The sequence below is a fragment of the Gobius niger genome (assembly GCF_951799975.1).
Source record: "Gobius niger genome assembly, chromosome: 10".
Lineage (NCBI taxonomy): Eukaryota > Metazoa > Chordata > Actinopteri > Gobiiformes > Gobiidae > Gobius > Gobius niger.
The window spans coordinates 6302860-6323081 of record NC_136861.1 but is presented as its reverse complement, the minus strand read 5'-3'; positions in this window follow the sequence as shown (position 1 = coordinate 6323081).

Below are 20222 nucleotides of genomic sequence, written 5' to 3'. Positions count from 1 at the left end.
AAAATTAAACAATGTGGATTTTCTAAGATGATAAAAAGGGGAAGTATATTGTAAGGCGTAATAATACCAGGAGTAGTTCAAAATCCGCGCAGTAATCTTCACTTTACTGTGCGGACGCCAAATTACTCCTGGTATTAACTAAAGATTAAATAAAATTAAAATAACTTCACCCTGTTTGGAGCTATAGGCTTGTTGCACAATGTGGCTACGCTAGTTCCTCTGAGCTGAAGTTGTGGGCGCTAGTACTTCCTGTTTGTATTAATTTCCATTAGATTAGCTTCGACCCGTTCGAATCATCATATTTCCTACAGATTCTGTTGTGGACTGTGAGTTCCTGGTAAATATTTTCGTCGAGGAGACGTCTATGTTTATAAGGATCAGTGAGTTTGTCTTGAAGCTAAAGGCTAACATTCATTTCATGCATTATACAATTTGAAATAGTGCCTTTTATTCAATTTTTTTTTGTAGCATGTTAGCCTTTAGCTTCAGTACGAGCTATCAATCCTTTATGATCACAGGTGTCTCCTCTGAACTTGTTACATCAAGATTTGAACACACAGTAAATGATCATGTACCGGGAACTCACCGCCCACCACGTAATCTTTAGAAAATATGATTATTATTCCAGGAAAAGAATACAGACAGGAAGTACTGGTGCTCACAAGTTCAGGTCAGAGGAACTAGCATAGCCATATAGTGCAACAAGCCCAAATGCTAAGACAGGTACGCATCAACTCGTCTAAGCTCAGGTAAGAACATATCTCAGTATGGAAAATGGTGAACTCTCCTTTAAGCAAAAGGGGAGGATAATTTAACAGGTTTTTCAAGGGGCAGTAAAACACCTCTTTGATAATATTGCCACTGCTTTGCTTTATTTACTTCGTAAGTTCAGTGACAATCCAAAACTCTACGTTTCTTGCTCTAAAGCCGCTCATATTGCTGCGTTTTTCTCCCGCTTGTGTCAGGTCTGTGCAGGGTAAATGTAAATGCGTCTGTAACGTGAACACAGGAATGCGCTGACGCCGAGAGGAACAGACTGTGCCTTAGACTTAGACAAAAACCTGTACATTTTATTATGACCCAGTAAAAGTTAATGGGCCTGACTGGTTTTTCCTGAGCACACCTTTTCTTTTTTTTACCTCTTAACCCCTTAACTCCCGCCTGAACCGAGCACATTTTCTCCAGTTTGGCTTTACCCCAGTCCAAAAGCTTCTGGAGACGAAAACAATGATGGAAATGTGACAAAAAAGTGAGAAAACATTGACAGAAACGTGACGAAAAATTGATGAAAAAGTGGCAAAAATGTCACAAGAAATTGACAAGAAATTAACGAAAAATGACAAAAATGTGACCAAAAATGACAAAAAAATGACAAAATTTGACAAAAAAAATTACAAAAAAATTACAAAAAAATTACAAAAAATGTGATAAAAACTTAACAAAAAAGTGGCAAAAATGTCACAAGAAATGGACAAAAAATTTATGAAAAATGACAAAAATGTGACCAAAAATGACAAAAAATTGACAAAAAATTTATGAAAATTTGACAAAAAAATTACAAAAAATTGATTAAAAAAAATTACGAAAAAAAATGTGACAAAAAAATTACAAAAAATGACCCAAAAAATGACAAGAAAGTTACAAAAATGAGTTGAATACCCAACGAAAAAATTATGGAAAATAAACTGATGACGTGAGGAAAAAGATCCTCTCGGTTCAGGCGGAAGTTAAGAGGTTAAGTGGGGGTTTTCTCCAGTTTGGCTTTACCCAGATCTAAAAGCTTCTCGAAAAGAGCGATCAAAAAAGGAACGAGAAGAGCGACAAAAACACAATAAATACACAGCATGAAAACAAGAAAACACAACTTTTCTCTTTATGACTGTGTTTTAGTCCAGTTTAGTCTTTACTCTTTATTCCTCACAGTCTGAGGCGTCTGATGACTTGGCAGAACCGCGGCTTAAGGAGCAGGTTCTTTTGGGAATGGCTGAAGCTGTTCAGGCATGTTTCAGTGTCTCAGAGGAGTTCATTACGAAACATCACTGACACACACCACTCTTTGTTTCTACTTTTAACCTCTTAACCCCCACCAGCCCAGCACACAATCACAATATGGATCTAAAACAGCTGAAACATAACACCCAGCAGCTTCACTTCCTGGTTATTCAGCATTTTAGGACCTATTTTATTTAGTATTTATATAAATGACGCAAAGTGTGCCAAAATGTCAATGTCCAGCTCTACGCAGACAATGCTGTAATTTTCGTGCAAGCAAAATCTACACAAGAAGTTTCAAAATTGTTAACATCTGCCATGACCGATGTCCAAAAGTGGGTCAAGGAATCATGTTTGCAACTTAACAAAAAGAAAACAGTCTGTATGATGTTCAGTAAAAAAGCAGTCGAGTCGAGCTCAGCCTCGTCACTGAGTTCAAATACCTGGGACTGACATTTAAGAAACATGTTAAACGGTCACTTAAACTGTTCATTTTAACGTAGCAAATTTTAGACAGGTAAGACCCTTTATGTCTCTGTATGCGGCCCGAATGTTTTTACACTCCATGATTCTCTCATGTAGAGTATTGTATAACCACATGGTCACTTGCTGCTGTATAATAGAGTCTCTTTTTAAAAAAGCCATAAAAACTTGGACAAGAAACCGTTCTCCTTTCACCCCTGCACTGTCTTAGAGAAGCATCATTTACTCAGTTTTGATAACTTCATTAATTTTAAATATGGTTGCCTTGTATATAAAGTATTGCATGGACCTGCTCCACCTCCATTGCAGGATTTCATTAAAACAAAGTCTGTTAGTGGGATCACGGGCACCAGGGCATCAGCTGGAGGAGACTGTGAGGTTCCACACAGGAGAACCTCCTCTGGACAGACTGTGCTCTCTGTAAAAGGCACCAAGTACTGGAATAGTCTCCCTTCATCAGTCAGAGAGACTCCAACTCTGGCCACTTTTAAAGCATGTTTTAAACTGTGGCTAAAGGAAAACCAGGCCTGTGAACACTTTTAGTTGTTACTGCATTTATTGTTGTCACATTTTGTTAATTGTAAATTGTGTATGTGTTTCCTGCCTGGGGCTACAGATGGAAACTAGCATCCCCGCTATAATCTGGCATATTTACAGTGCTCATGTGCAACTGTTCATTAATATGCATTGTCCCTATCAAATAAAGAAATAAATATTCGAGTGAACTAGCTCTAAGCTCCGCCCACCCCTTTAATCGTGCCCCTGTCCACCTTTGAGAAAGAGAAAATCAAAGGTTGTTCAGTAGAGTCTGAAGGCGCAGGGGTCGGAGTCTCTGCGTCGTGAAGGCCACAGATGTTTGTCTCGGGTTCTTCTGCAGCTCTTCCCCGGGTTCTCCTCCAGCTTCTCTCCTGAACAAACAGAAAAAAAAACTAATACAGCCGTCAGTTTCAGGTGTTTTTGTCCTGACTCATAAATCTGTCCATGGGGCAACTTTTATTTTACTCTTAAAGGTAACTTTTTATCAGAGGTGGGTTGAGGAGCCCAAATATTTACTTCATGTTTCAGTAGTGACATAAAGTGTTAGAAACAAAACATGAAATGACAATGACAAAAAGAGACCATTATGAAGAATTACAAAACACATCTATTTTACTTCAAAATGAAGGTTTGTTATTTAACCTCTTAACTCCCACCTGAGCCGAGCACATTTTCTCCAGTTTGACTTTACCCCAATCCAAAAACTTCTGGGGAAAAAAGGTGGGAAAATAGCGACAGAACTGAGACGAAAACAATGATGAAGATGTGACAAAAAAGTGAGAAAACTTTGACAAAAAAGTGATGGAAAAAATGACAAAAATGTGACAAAAAATAACAAAAAAATGACCAAAAATTGACCAAAAAATTGACCAAAAAATGAAAAAAAATGAGACAAATAAATTGACAAAAAAAATTACCAAAAAATGACAAAAAAAGACCAAAAAAATGACAAAACATTTGACAAAAAAATGACAAAAAATTAAAAAAAGACAAAAAAGAAAACAAAAAATGAAGAAAAAAAAAGACAAAAAATGATTTTAAAAAATTATTAAAAAATGACAAAAAAGGGAGAAAAAAAAGGGGAAAAAAAGGGGAAAAAAATGATTTAAAAAATGATTAAAAAAATGAAGGGTATAGAGCTGGTCCAGTGTGCTTGAGGGTTCGTGGGAGTTCGCCCAACCAGTCCACATGTGTTTTGTGGATCTGGAGAAGGCGTTCGACCGCGTCCCTCGTGGTGCCCTGTGGGGGGTGCTCCGGGAGTATGGGGTCCGGGGCCCTCTGCTAAGGGCTGTCCGTTCCCTGTATGAGCAGCAGGAGCTTGGTTCGCATTGCCGGCAGTAAGTCAGACCTGTTCCCGGTGCGTGTTGGTCTCCGCCAGGGCTGCCCTTTGTCACCGGTTCTGTTCATTACTTTTATGGACAGAATTTCTAGGCGCAGCCAGGGGCCGGAGGGTGTCCGGTTTGGGAGCCTCAGAGTCTCATCTCTGCTGTTTGCGGACGATGTTGTTCTGATGGCTCCAACGAACCAGGACCTTCAGCTGCTCTGGGGCGGTTTGCAGCCGAGTGTGTAGCGGCCGGGATGGGGATCAGCACCTCCAAATCCGAGGCCATGGTTCTCCACCGGAAAAAGGTGGTTTCCCCTCTCCAGGTCGGTGGGGAGTCCTTGCCTCAAGTGGAGGAGTTCAAGTTTCTCGGGGTCTTGTTCACGAGTGGGGGACGGATGGAGCGTGAGATCGATAGACGGATCGGTGCGGCGTCAGCAGTGATGCGGTCGCTGTATCGGTCTGTCGTGGTGAAGAGGGAGCTGAGTCGGGGCAAAGCTCTCGATTTACCGATCGATCTACGTTCCCACCCTCACCTATGGTCATGAGATTTGGGTCATGACCGAAAGGACAAGATCGCGAATACAAGCGGCTGAAATGAGTTTCCTTCGCAGGGTGGCTGGGCGCACCCTCCGAGATCGGGTGAGGAGCTCAGCTACCCGGGAGGAGCTCGGAGTAGAGTCGCTGCTCCTCCACGTCGAAAGGAGCAGCTGAGGTGGCTCGGGCATCTGTTTCGGATGCCTCCTGGTCGCCTCCCGCGGGAGGTGTTCCAGGCATGTCCTAGTGGGACAAGGCCTCGTGGAAGACCCAGGACACGGTGGTGGGACTATGTCTCCGAGCTGGCCTGGTGTCGCCTCGGGGTCAGAACAGCTGGAGGAGGTGTGTGTGGATCGGGAAGTTTGGGCATCTCTGCTGAGACTGCTGCCCCCGCGACCCGGCCCCGGATAAAGCGGAAGAAAATGGATGGATGGATGGATGGATTAAAAAAATGACCAAAAAATGACAAAAAAAAGCTACAAAATGAGTTGAAAACCCCCCAAAAAAGATGGAAAAAAGTCTGATGACGTTGGGAAAAAGATCCATTTAGATGAGTTTTGTAGATCTTAGCTTTCAAATGAGGCGTTACACTGGCCTACAGGATTTGGGTAAAGCTGAACTGGAGAAAAGGCTCTCAGTTCAGGCGGGAGTTACGAGGTTGACGTCACAGTGTCACCAGATACTATTTTTGTTTTCCAAGAAACAGATACTTCATTTTAATATTACTCAAGTAGAAGTATTAGTAATAATAAAGCAGTTAGCCCTCGTGCATCACAGCAAGAAGGTCCCAGGTTCGATTCCCACCTGGACGGGGCCTTTCTGTGTGGAGCATGTTCTCCCTGTGTCTGCGTAGGTTTCCCCTGCCACTAAAAACATGTACAATAGGCCAGGATGAGTGAGAGTGTGTTTGAGAGTGCACATGGGGGACGACAGATGGATTATTATGAATAAGCCCAAAGTTACAATCCGGCGTGGCTTGTTCCTTAACACTGTCCCAAACTAAGTAAAAAGTACTGTATGAAAAAACTACTTGCAAAAGTACAGCTACTTAAAGAGGGGGTATTATGCTTTTTTCAGCCACATAGCACCAGTCTATATCACACTACAATGATGACCAAACCTTCTGTTGGTCTGTAAATGCAGTAAATTAGAATAACTGCCTTGTATAAAATTGCTCTCTCAAAATGGCTGTAGTGAATGTCTTGAAATAGGCCTCTGTCTCTTTAAGAACCTCTGACCCTTTCCGACACGCCCCCTCCACACGCTGTCTGTGGCATCAGTGGGGAGGGGGCTCTGCTGAGGAGCAGTGGTTGGTTACTCGGCTGGTGACGAAAGCTCGGAGGCGTCTCCAGGAGGTGGGGGCGTTCCTAGGAGGACTCAGGCAAACCTATCCCTAAAATGGCCGCCATCAGAGTTTTTACAGATTACTCAGAAATACGTGAATGTGCCAAGGCGACACTTCAGGCATGTTTTTAATTAGGGAATGACATAATAACATGATGGAAGGCTTGAAAAAGTCGATTTTGCATAATACCCCCCCTTTAAGATGTACATGTATGTTATGTTTTCAATAAAACATACAAAATAGTGCGGGTTCAGCTTAGCCTTTTATTCAACGTGGCTGCTGCATTCAAGTAACATCAACTAACGTCCTGACGCTGCTTCTACTGTGAGAGCAGGTTTAGAGTAGTTTTAGCTCAGACCGCCCCCTAGTGGTGTAGCTGTATATAAAATAACTACTATCAGCACAATGTGTATATTTGTGTGTACAGTATTTGACCTTGTAGTGACCCTTGTAGTGGTCAGCAGGAATCCTTTACTTTCCATCACAGTGGTCTCTAAGATGCTCCAGGATCAATTGTTTGGAAGGTTTTCACTGCAGACGGAGCCTCTCACCAGAAAACCTGCAAAAGCATTGATCCTGGGGCATTTTAGAGACCACTGTGATGGAAAGTAAAGGATTCCTGCTGACCACTACAAGGGTCACTACAAGGTCAAAAATACACACATATATCAAGGTTTTTTTTCCACATAAAAAGACAATGCTATTTTAAGTAAATTTAGAATGTGTTTGGCCTAATATTGTGTATGATGACATATTCATAATTTAAATTTGACAAAACTTGCCTCATGGACAGAGTTACTCAAGTCAATGACAGATGCACTTGTTGCCGTACAGAAGGGGAGCCATTGTCATGTTTTTCCCTTTAGTAATGACACTATTGTACCGGTGATGATGTGGTGCTGATGCCAGTGCGTCGGTCGTCCCCCGCGCTGCTCGGGGACGTCTCTCTCCGGGCGCTCCCCGTCGCTCCGCCCCGCCACACCCTCGGCTCCGGTGTGAGGGTGGGACAGCAGCTCTCTGGCGCCCCCTCCGCTCATGTGCCAGGCCCAGAGAGCGCGGCTCCGCTCAGGCCTCTGTGAATGCGACACAGAGGTGAGTCACAGAAGAGCAGGTCGTCTGTGGCGTCGTGTCCTCACCGCGGCGGCGTGTTCGGGCGCGTCTCGGCCGTGCGACTGCGGAGGCGCTGACGTCCCGTCCGTCAGCGACAGGTCACTCCGGTGCTGGGACGGGAAACTGGGGTCTCGGAGTCTGAAGAGCAGCCGCTGCCCAGACACCGACACGCCTCCGAAACTCTGCACAGGACATTCACCTCTCAAACAGCAGCCTGGACTCACAAACTCACTTCTTTCTCTTTATTTGGAATATATTCAAAACTAAGTGGGTCAAACATCCCGCCCTTCGCTACCATTACCTCCTGCAACGTTTCCAGACTCATCTCCAGTTCAGAATAATCAGAGAATAGTATGGCTGCCCAGGCTGCTCTTTGGGGGGGGGGGTATTCAACTCATTTTTGTAGCATTTTTGGTCATTTTTTTGTTATTTTTTTTGTTATTTTTTTTGTCACATTTTTTTTCACTTTTTTGTTAATTTTTTTGTGTATTTTTTTGGTCTTTTTTGTTGTTGTATTTTGTCACATTTTTTTTCTTTGGGGGGGTAATCAACTCATTTGTGTAGTTTTTTTTGTCAATTTATTTGTCATATTTTTGTAGTTTTTTGTCACATTTTTGGTCATTTTTGTTTATTTTTTTGGTCATTTTTTGTCACATTTTTTTTTCATTTTTTGTCACATTATTGTCATTTTTTCATTTTTTTCTTTGGGGGGTATTCAACTCATTTGTGTAGCTTTTTTGTCATTTTTTAGTCATTTTTTTGTCATTTTTTGTCACATTTTTGTCAAATGTTTTGTCATTTTTTGTCAATTTTTTGTCTTTTTTTTTTGGTCTTTTTTTCATCTTTTGTCACATTTTTTTATTTGGGGGGTATTCAACTTATTTTTGTAGCTTTTTTGTCAATTTTTTGGTCATTTGTTTGTAATTTTTTTGTCACATTTTTGTCAAATGTTTTGTAATTTTTTGTCAGTTTTTGGTCATTTTTTGGGGCTTTTTTTGGTCATTTTTTGTCACATTTTTTTCATTTTTTTTCTTTGGGGGGTATTCAACTCATTTTTATAGCTTTGTTTGTAAATTGTTTTGTCATTTTTTCTCACATTTTTTGTCATTTTTTGTCATTTGTCACATTTTTGTCAAATGTTTTGTCATTTTTTTTTGTCAATGTTTGGTCATTTTTTTGTCTTTTTTTTGTCATTTTTTTGTCACATTTTTGTCAAAGTTTTCTCACTTTTTGTCAAAAAAAGATGACCCCCGTCCAACACACAGGTGCAATATCGCGATTACCATATTACTGCAATACTTTACTAAACTATTTATGACATATCGTAAGGAATTTGTTTTTATCAAATTGTGTCAAAACAAGACACAGTGGGTTGCATAAGTGTCCGTACCCCTTTCCTTTTAGTGAAACCAGTTTCCTTCAGAGGTTTCCTGATGATTTCTGAATGATCACATGTCGACCCAATGACTAAGCAGAGTCGACCTGTGTGTTTCTAATGTCAGTTCAAATACAGCTGCTCTGTGATGGTCTCAGAGGTCTGTTAACCTCTTAACTCCCACCTGAACCGAGCACATTTTCTCCAGTTTGGCTTTACCCAAATCTAAAAGCTTCTGGGAAAAAAAGTTGTGAAAATAGCGACAGAACTGAGACGAAAACAATGATGAAGATGTGACAAAAAAGTGAGAAAACTGACAAAAAAGTGACGAAAAAAATGTCAAAAAATGACAAAAAAGCTACAAAAATGAGTTGAATACCCCCCCAATAAAAAAAATAAAAATAAATAAATGACACAAATGTGACAAAAAAGTGACAAAAATGTGACAAAAAATTACAAAAAATTACAAAAAAAATTACAAAAACAATTACAAAAATGAGTTGAATACACCCCCAAAGAAAAAAAATGAAAAAAATGACAAAAATCTGACAAAAAATGACAAAAAAGACAAAAAAAATGACAAAGAAAATGACAAAAAATGCACACAAAAAATGACACAGAAATTATTTAAAAAAATTACAATATATGTGACAAAAATGTGACAAAAATGTGACAAAAAATTACAAAAAAGCTACAAAATGAGTTGAACCCCCCCAAAGGAAAGATGGAAAACAAAAATCTGATGATGTGAGGAAAAAGATCCATTTAGATGAGTTTTGTAGATCTTAGCTTTCAAATGAGGTGTCACACTGGCCTACAGGATTTGGGTAAAGCTGAACTGGAGAAAATGCTCTCGGTTCAGGCGGGAGTTAAGAGGTTAAGAGACTATTGTGGAGCAGGAGCATCATGAAGTCCAAGAACACACCAGACAGGTCCGGGATAAAGTTATTGAGAAGTATAAAGCCGGGTTAGGTTATAAAAACATCTCTACAGTTAAAACACCATCCAGGAATGGAGAGAGTCTGGCATCACTGCAAACCCACCAAGACCCGGCCGTCCTCCTAAACTCACTGACCGAACAAGGACAGCCCTGACCACAGCTGTTACCAAGAAGCCTATGATGACCCTGGATGAACTGCAGAGAGACACAGCTCAGGTGGGGGAAACTGTCCACAGAACAACTATAAGCACAAATCTGTGTGTACCTCGTACCCGCCTGTTTGTGGTGCTGTAGACGCAGTGAGCGTCTGCACTCGGCCTCAGCTCCAGACTCTCCTCGTGCAGACGTCGGACTCTGGGCGCTCTCCTGCTCCTCTCACACCGAGGGCACAGACCGGGCCCCGCGGGACAGTTCAGCACCAGGTCCATGACCCCCTGGAGACGACCGCGAGGCTCAAGTGAGTTCACCTATAGCCCCATTTATCACATATTTGATATTTGCTACATCAGACTTCAGTTTGTCAGTGCTGTCCCAGTCAAATACCAACATTGTTAACATTTTCACAAAATTCAAGATTTTAAAGTAACAAAAACTATTGTTACTGATTCCCAAAGTCATGTCCCGGACTTTGGGAATCAGTAACAATAGTTTTTGTTACTTTAAAATCTTGGCAGCCTCTTATGGATCTGAAATCTCCCAATGATTTACTCAAGACACTTAATCACAAATAAGTGTATTTTCCTTTCAATATCAATTTCCTGCATGTGCTGCTAGTGTTAGTGCTTAGTGGCTATGATTTGATGGTTTTAGACGCAGCCACAGTCAATTCTTTCAAAATTTCAAAACAGACTGGTAGTGTAACTCAGCTTTTTGAAACAGTAATATATAATACAAACATATTACACTGTTAAAGCTGTGATCACTAATATAGATTATATTCAATTTTTTAAGTAACCTGCCCAACACTGTAGAGAAATGTGGGGAAAATGGGGAATAATTTGGGAGAAAATGGGGGGAAATTGGGAAAATATTAGTAATACAAAATTGGTTAAAAAAATAATCAAGTCTGTTCTTTTTTTTCCGTACCTGCTTTAGACACCAGTAACTTATAGACTCGTTGGTATCGGGGAAACGTCAACGCTGGTATTTGTGGAAAATGGTGTTTTACTTTGGGCTGAAATTGGCAGGTCCGTCCCTTGGTCCTACCCCTGTCCTACACTATCCTGTACTTTTACTCCACGACATTTGAAGGATAAATATAATACTTTCTACTGCACTACATTTCTATAAAGGCATTTGTCAGCAGGTGGCGCTGTGCAGACGTACTTTCTAATGACATTAACAACACAAATCTCCACATAAGTTTAAACTCTCCAGCCTCGAACCACGCTTTAATGTAAGTTTAATAATGTGGCGACGATAAAGAGACGTTTATGGGTTTCTTGTTCTCACCTGCCGACGGTCCCGGGGCTCTGTCGTCACAGAAACGCAAAACACAAAACAAACTTCAAACGAGGTTCACGTGACGTTTTGTCCCTGAACTCAACACCACAGACCATTTGCTGAACGTCTCTCCCGGACAGATTAACCTCTTGACTCCCGCCTGAACCGAGAGGATCTTTTTCCTCACGTCGACAGATTTTTTTTTCCATCATTTTTTTGTTGGGTATTCAACTCATTTTTGTAACTTTTTTGTAATTTTTTTGTAATTTTTTGTCACATTTTGATCATTTTTTCGTCAAGTTTTTATCACATTTTTGTCACATTTTTTTGTATTTTTTTTGTATTTTTTTTTTGTTATTTTTTTGTCATTTTTTGTCCATTTTTTATCACATTTTTGTCATTTTTTGTCATTTTTTTGTCAAATTCTTTTCACTTTATCGTCAATTTTTTATCAATTTTTTTTGTAATTTTTTGTCATTTTTTGTCAATTTTTGTAATTGTTTTGTCCATTTTTTATCACATTTTTGTCATTTTTTTGTCCATTTTTTGTCAAATTTTTTTCACTTTTTGTCAATTTTTTTTCCACTTTTTCGTCAATTTTTTATCACATTTTTGGTAATTTTTTGTCTTTTTTTGTCAATTTTTTGTCAATTTTTTGTCACATTTTTTTGGTCAAATTATCATCATATTTTTGTCATTTTTTCTTAAATTTTTTTGTCACTTTTTCGTCAATGTTTTCTCCCTTTTTTGTCACATTTCCATCATTTTTTTCGTCTCAGTTTTGTTGCTATTTTCACAGCTTTTTTCCAGAAGCTTTTGGATTGGGGTAAAGCCAAACTGGAGAAAATGTGCTCGGTTCAGGCGGGAGTTAAGGGGTTAAAGCTGAGGTACCTGACTTTTTGTTTGTTGTTTTTTTATGTTTTTACCACCACAGTGTATCTTCTTCACTTTGCCACCGCTCAAAAACTGTACACAGGCTTGAAACAGACTTATAAACAAGCTGCTTGACATGCATGAAACGAGTTTGACAAAGTTTGTGCAGGAAAAATGTTGTTATTTGGAAGGTTTTTTTTAGAGAAAGAAAAAATATGTAAATCTGCAGATGGTGCCAATGAAAAGAAAAATATAGATTATGATTTTGAAATAGCTAATGGGAAAATCCAAAATGTAAAAGTAAGATTTTATGATATTGTTTAGTGTGAATTTCAGCTTTAAATCCAGAAGCTCCTGGGGTGAAATGAGCCTTGAGACCAACATCTTTAAAACCATATTTTCCAGAGGATTTTTTGAAGATGAGCAGCGTGGAGTCCTGGTTTCCTCCACCAGGGGTCACTGCAGCCTGACGTCTGTTTAAAGGTTAGTTCCTCTTTCAAAGCTACAACCAGGGGCGGACTGGCCATGCTGGAAGAGCACAGAAGGGCCACTGGCTCGAGGGCCACCGGTCCTGCCTCAACCGAGCTTTACCCAAATCTAAAAGCTAAAAAGAAAAGCATCAAAATAGCAAGAAAAAGAGGATGAAAACATGAGAAAAACACGGACAAAAAAACACAACGAAAAATGATCGAAAAAATTTAATTAAAAATGCAACAAAAATGCAAAAAAATGCAACAAAAATACGACAAAAACTCAACAAAAATGTTGCAAAAATGTGACAAAAATGCAAAAAAAATGTGACAAAAATTCAACAAAAAAATTACAAAAATTCAACAAAAAGTGACAAAAATGTGACAAAAATGTGACAAAAATGTGACAAAAATTCAACAAAAATGCAACAATAATGTGACAAAAACTCAACAAAAATGCAACAAAAATGTGACAAAAATGTGACAAAAACTGAACAAAAATTCAACAAAAATGTGACAAAAATGTGACAAAAATTCAACAAAAATGTGACAAAAATGTGACAAAAATGTGACAAAAACTCAACAAAAATGCAACAATAATGTGACAAAAACTCAACAATAATGTGACAAAAATGTGACAAAAACTCAACAAAAATGTGACAAAAATGTGACAAAAATGTGACAAAAATTCAACAAAAATTCAACAAAAATGTGACAGAAATTCAACAAAAATGCAACAATAATGTGACAAAAATGTGACAAAAATGTGACAAAAATGTGACAAAAATGTGACAAAAACTCAACAAAAATATGACAAAAACTGAACAAAAATTCTACAAAAATGTGACAAAAATGTGACAAAAATGTGACAAAAATGTGACAAAAATGTGACAAAAATGCAACAATAATGTGACAAAAACTCAACAAAAATGTGACAAAAATGTGACAAAAACTCAACAAAAATGTGACAAAAACTGAACAAAAATTCAACAAAAATTCAACAAAAATGTGACAAAAATGTGACAAAAACTCAACAAAAACTGAACAAAAATGCAACAAAAATGTGACAAAAATGTGACAAAAACTGAACAAAAATGTGACAAAAATGTGACAAAAATGTGACAAAAATGTGACAAAAATGTGACAAAAACTCAACAAAAATTCAACAATAATGTGACAAAAACTCAACAAAAATGTGACAAAAATGTGACAAAAACTCAACAAAAATGTGACAAAAATGTGACAAAAATGTGACAAAAATGTGACAAAAATTCAACAAAAATGTGACAGAAATTCAACAAAAATGCAACAATAATGTGACAAAAATGTGACAAAAATGTGACAAAAATGTGACAAAAATGTGACAAAAACTCAACAAAAATGTGACAAAAACTGAACAAAAATTCAACAAAAATGTGACAAAAATGTGACAAAAATGTGACAAAAATGTGACAAAAATGCAACAATAATGTGACAAAAACTCAACAAAAATGTGACAAAAATGTGACAAAAACTCAACAAAAATGTGACAAAAACTGAACAAAAATTCAACAAAAATGTGACAAAAATGTGACAAAAACTGAACAAAAATTCAACAAAAATGTGACAAAAACTCAACAAAAATGTGACAAAAACTGAACAAAAATGCAACAATAATGTGACAAAAATGTTACAAAAACTGAACAAAAATTCAACAAAAATGTGACAAAAATGTGACAAAAACTCAACAAAAATGTGACAAAAACTGAACAAAAATTCAACAAAAATGTGACAAAAATGTGACAAAAACTCAACAAAAATGTGACAAAAATGTGACAAAAATGTGACAAAAATGTGACAAAAATTCAACAAAAATGTGACAGAAATTCAACAAAAATGCAACAAAAATGTGACAAAAATGTGACAAAAACTCAACAAAAATGTGACAAAAATGTGACAAAAACTCAACAAAAATGTGACAAAAACTGAACAAAAATTTAACAAAAATTCAACAAAAATTCAACAAAAATGTGACAAAAATGTGACAAAAATGTGACAAAAACTCAACAAAAATGTGACAAAAACTGAACAAAAATTCAACAAAAATGTGACAAAAATGTGACAAAAACTCAACAAAAATGTGACAAAAATGTGACAAAAATGTGACAAAAATGTGACAAAAATGTGACAAAAATGTGACAAAAATTCAACAAAAATGTGACAGAAATTCAACAAAAATGCAACAAAAATGTGACAAAAATGTGACAAAAACTCAACAAAAATGTGACAAAAATGTGACAAAAACTCAACAAAAATGTGACAAAAACTGAACAAAAATTTAACAAAAATTCAACAAAAATGTGACAAAAATGTGACAAAAATGTGACAAAAATGTGACAAAAACTCAACAAAAATGTGACAAAAACTGAACAAAAATTCAACAAAAATGTGACAAAAATGTGACAAAAATGTGACAAAAATGTGACAAAAATGTGACAAAAATTCAACAAAAATGTGACAGAAATTCAACAAAAATGTGACAAAAACTCAACAAAAATGTGACAAAAATGTGACAAAAATGTGACAAAAATGTAACAAAAATTCAACAAAAATGTGACAAAAATGTGACAGAAATGTGACAAAAATTCAACAAAATGTGACAAAAATGAGCCAAAAGAGGACAGAATGCATTTGGTTTAGGCGGGTGGTAAGAGGTTAAAATATGTATTTGTGGAAGTGACACAATTACGCTAATTTGGGCCAGGCTGGTCAGAGTCCAGGGCTGTTTTTCAGTCCCAGTCCAGCCCCTGCCTACAACAGTTTGTTTGATGAATTCATCAGTTATATTTAGCAAAAATGTATGGATCTGTTTCTTCACTTCTCTTGACGGGGCAGCAGAATATAACATGGGTGCTGTCGCTTCCTTGCCAAGTGTTTTAGTCAATTAAAGCTTCATTTTGAATAATAATGAATAATTCTGACCAAAATTATGTCAAATGTTTTTTTTTAAGTCGTCAAAATAACAAACAAACAAACAAACAAACAAACAAACAAACAAACAAACAAACAAACAAACAAACAAACAAACAAACAAACAAACAAACAAACAAACAAACAAACAGAAAAAGGTAAAAAACATGTCATGGATTTCTACAGAATATCCTGACATCATGAGAAGAGCCTCTAATTTAAAATGGAGTTTGTGCAGCTGTGATTCCTGTTGTGGTAACTATGGTAACAGTCAAAATGTTGAAGCTTGGACTTGTTTCATGTTTAATATCTCTGCCTCTTTGCATTTTGGAGCGTGTTTGATTGTTTGATTTGAAACTGGATGGACGACACAGTAGAGTCGTCCCAAGTGTGGGGCCCGTATGACATTTTCTGGTCTCTTAAAGTAACTCGTTTACCTTAATAAATCCTTTCCGTCGTCCCTGTGGGGGTAATACTAGTGTTAATGGGATGATTGGAGGGTCTTTCATCTCCCCCTGGTGTCTCTGTACAGAAAACTACAATTGCAACTTCCCTGCCTCCAGATCGGAGCCACTAATAGACCCTAATAGGATCACGAAGAAGAAGCTAACATGCTAACGGGCAAAGCTAACTGCGGGCTAGCACCACTTAACCTCTTACCACCCGCCTAAACCGAATGCCTTCTGTCCTCTTTGGCTATGTAACCTGTGTAGCACCTCATTTGAAAGCTAAGACCCGCAAAACTGATCTTTTTCCTTGCATTGTTGCTGTGTTGTGTCACCTTTTTATGTTTTTTTTTTTTTTATTTTTGTCACATTTTTGTTCCGTTTTTGTCACATTTTTGTCACATTTTTGTCACATTTTTGTCACATTTTTGTCACATTTTTGTTCCATTTTTGTCATATTTTTGTAGAATTTTTGTTGAATTTTTGTTGAATTTTTGTTGAATTTTTGTCACATTTTTGTTCAGTTTTTGTTACATTTTTGTCAAATTTTTGTCACTTCTTGGTTGAGTTTTTGTCACGTTTTTGTTGAATTTTTGTCAAATTTTTGTTCTGTTTTTGTCACATTTTTGTTCAGTTTTTGTCACATTTTTGTCAAATTTTTGTCAAATTTTTGTTCTGTTTTTGTCACATTTTTGTTGAACTTTTCTCACTTTTTTGTTCAGTTTTTGTCATTTTTTTGTTGCGTTTACATCCTTGTTTTTTTCTTCTCATTTCTTTGTGGCTGTTTTTTCCCCAAGAAGCTTTTTGATTAGGGTAATGCCAAACTGGAGAAAATGTGATCCGTTCAGGTGGGAGTTAAGAGGTTAAACCGTATTTACAGCCAAGTTTGAGTGAAAAAAATGATCTCCATTGTGTAACTGGATAAACAATATCCGTCTCTCCCTTTGTCGTTTCTGTCAGCCTAGTATTTACTCTCACGGACAATTAATGAGTAAAAAAACGCATCATGCTACGACACCTGCAGTGGCGCTTATGGCCTCTAGGGGCACGAGTTACTTAGTTCTGCTTTAAATACACCCAGTTGGATCCGTGGCCCTCCTTGTGTCAATATACGGCTCTCAGTGAGGAGTGTTTGGACGCCATAGACTCTTTAGGAAGTTATGTCATGACGCATGTGAGCGTGTGCAGAAATATGTGCAGTATTGTTTGGAGAACGTGTGTCTAAATATGTACTGTATGTGCGTCAATAACTCCATGGAAATATGTTTGTGCGTACGTGAAGAGTCTGACAAATGAAAGACTCATTTCCTGTCGGTCTACATGACATTTTTCAACTGGATTTGTTGTAATTGTTTGTTTTGTTTCCTCCTCCCGTAATCCTCACCTGCCCCGAGCACATTTTCGCCAGTTTGGCTCAAATCTAAAAGCTTCTTGAAAAAAAAAGGCTCAAAATAGTGTCAAAAATGAGACGAAAACTTTTGCCTGTTTCTCCAGTTTGGCTTTACCCAAATCAGAAAGCTTCTTGGGGAAAAAATCACCAAAACAGCCACAAAAAATGAGAAGAAAACAAGGATGTAAACGCAACAAAAATGTGACAACAATTCAACAAAAATGTGACAAAAACTCAACAAAAAAATGGCAAAAACTCAACAAAAAATGACAAAAATTCAACTAAAATGTTGCAAAAATTAAAAAAACAAAAACTAAAAAATGACAAAAATTCAACAAAAATGTGACAAAAATTCAATAAAAACTGAACAAAAAAATGACAAAAACTCAACAAAAATGTGACAAAAACTGAACAAAAAAATGACAATTCAACCAAAAATGACAAAAAATTCAACCAAAAAGTGACAAAAATTCAACCAAAAAGTGACAAAAATTCAACATAAATGTTGCAAAAATTCAACAAAAAAATGACAAAAAATCAACAAAAATGTGACAAAAACTGAACAAAAAAATGACAAAAACTCAAAAAAAATGACAACAATTCAACCAAAAAGTGACAAAAATTCAACTAAAATGTTGCAAAAATTCAACAAAACCTCAAGCAAAAAAATGACAAAAAATCAACAAAAATGTGACAAAAATTCAACAAAAACTCACAAAAAAAATGACAAAAACTCAACAAAAAAATGACAGAAATCCAACAAAAATGTGACAAAAACTCAACAAAAAATGACAACAATTCAACAAAAAATTCAACAAAAACTGACAAAAATTCAACTAAAAGTGAAAAAAACTCAACCAAAAAGTGAAGAAAAAGAAAAAAAAAAACATGAAAAAGGTGACACAACAAAGCAACAACACAAGGAGAGAAAGAAAAAAAGCCTCAAAATAGTGTCAAAAATGAGAAGAAAAACTTTTGCCTGAGCTCAGGTTTAAATCAAAGCTCTGTCTTGTCCACATTCATGCCTCATAACAGGAAAATCAATCAACACGTGACCAGGTTAATACAAAGACTCGGATCACAAATCATTAGTGTCAAAGGAAGTGGGCGTCGCCGAAAAGACAATAAATCACCACATGGGAAATACTTTGAGCCACTTCAGAATGACACGACGATGGTGATGAACTCATAAATAAAATAAACTTGGCTCTGGAACTGGTCCGGTCACTTCTGCAGGTTTTCCAGCAAACAGAGGGAGAGGAACATGCGGGAAACGGGACGGTGTTTACAGGAAACTCTGCATCTTGGTTCATCACATAACATTAAACGTTTGATTCAGCCGAATATCGCAGTGCGGGATATTTGTTTATGCCAATGTTTGTGGAGATCCAACTAAAATAACACCATAGAACAGGGGTGGGCAAGTTTTCCTAACGGAGGGGGCAATTTTCTTCATTGTAAAAAGACCGAGGGCCAAAGTAAAGCACTACACTGGAGAAAATACCATCTTAACCCCTTAACTCCCACCTGAACCAAGCACATTTTCTCCAGTTTGGCTTTACCCCAGTGCAAAAGCTTCTGGAAAAAAGCTGTGAAAATAGCAACAAAACTGAGACGAAAACAATGATGGAAATGTGACAAAAAAGTGCCGAAAAATGTATGAAAAAGTGGCAGAAATGTCACAAGAAATTGATGAAAAAATTAAGAAAATGTGACAAAAAATGACAAAAATGTGATAAAAAATGTGACAAAAAATGGATTAAAAAAATCCATCCATCCATCCATTTTCTTCCGCTTTATCCGGGGCCGGGTCGCAGGGGCAGCAGTCTCAGCAGAGATGCCCAAACTTCCCGATCCACACACACCTCCTCCAGCTGTTCTGACCCCGAGGCGACACCAGGCCAGCTCGGAGACATAGTCCCACCACCGTGTCCTGGGTCTTCCACGAGGCCTTGTCCCACTAGGACATGCCTGGAACACCTCCCGCGGGAGGCGGCCAGGAGGTATCCGGTACAGATGCCCGAGCCACCTCAGCTGCTCCTTTCGATGTGAAGGAGCAGCGACTCTACTCCGAGCTCCTCCCGGGTGACTGAGCTCCCCACCCGATCTCGGAGGGTGCGCCCAGCCACCCTGCGAAGGAAACTCATTTCGGCCGCTTGTATTCGCGATCTTGTCCTTTCGGTCATGACCCAAATCTCATGACCACAGGTGAGGGTGGGAACGTAGATCGATCGGTAAATCGAGAGCTTTGCCCCGACTCAGCTCCCTCTTCACCACGACAGACCGATACAGCGACCGCATCACTGCTGACGCCGCACCGATCCGTCTGTCGATCTCACGCTCCATCCGTCCCTCACTGAGAACAAGACCCCGAGATACTTGAACTCCTCCACTTGAGGTAAAACTCCCCACCGACCTGAAGAGGGGAAACACCTTTTTCCGGTGCTGCTGCGATCTAAGCTCAAAGCTTAGATCGAATCTCTTGAATCTTGAATTCAAGTAGGTTTCTGTCATTTCTTCTATAATCTTTTATTAATTTTTGTCCAGTTCACTTTCTCCAAATACCAGAGTTGTCCATGATATGACCTGATTGGGTGTATTGACAGTTTTCCTCCCATTTAACCCTAAAAATGTTAAAGTACTTTCTGATTTGTGTCATAATGTTTCTGAAAATGCATGAAAGCATTTTGGCCAATGTTCAATTACAGTTTAGGTGGTTTATTATTAACTCTGCGCGTGAGACGCCCGGATTAAAGGATTAAGGAGAGTTTATTTTGACAGCAGGTTCTTTCCGCACAGAGATGAGCCAACTCTGCACCAGCTCGACCAGTTTGACTGTGAGCATTCAAGAGATCACAATATGTGATCAACAATATCATCAACAGTTTATTGGATTATAGCCCCCAAAGTCTGTAACACGGTTTCATTTCATATCATGGGTTAAAGTGCATATGACACATTTTTCTGAGACACAGTTCATACAATATAAGATTTTGCATTCTTCAGTTGGA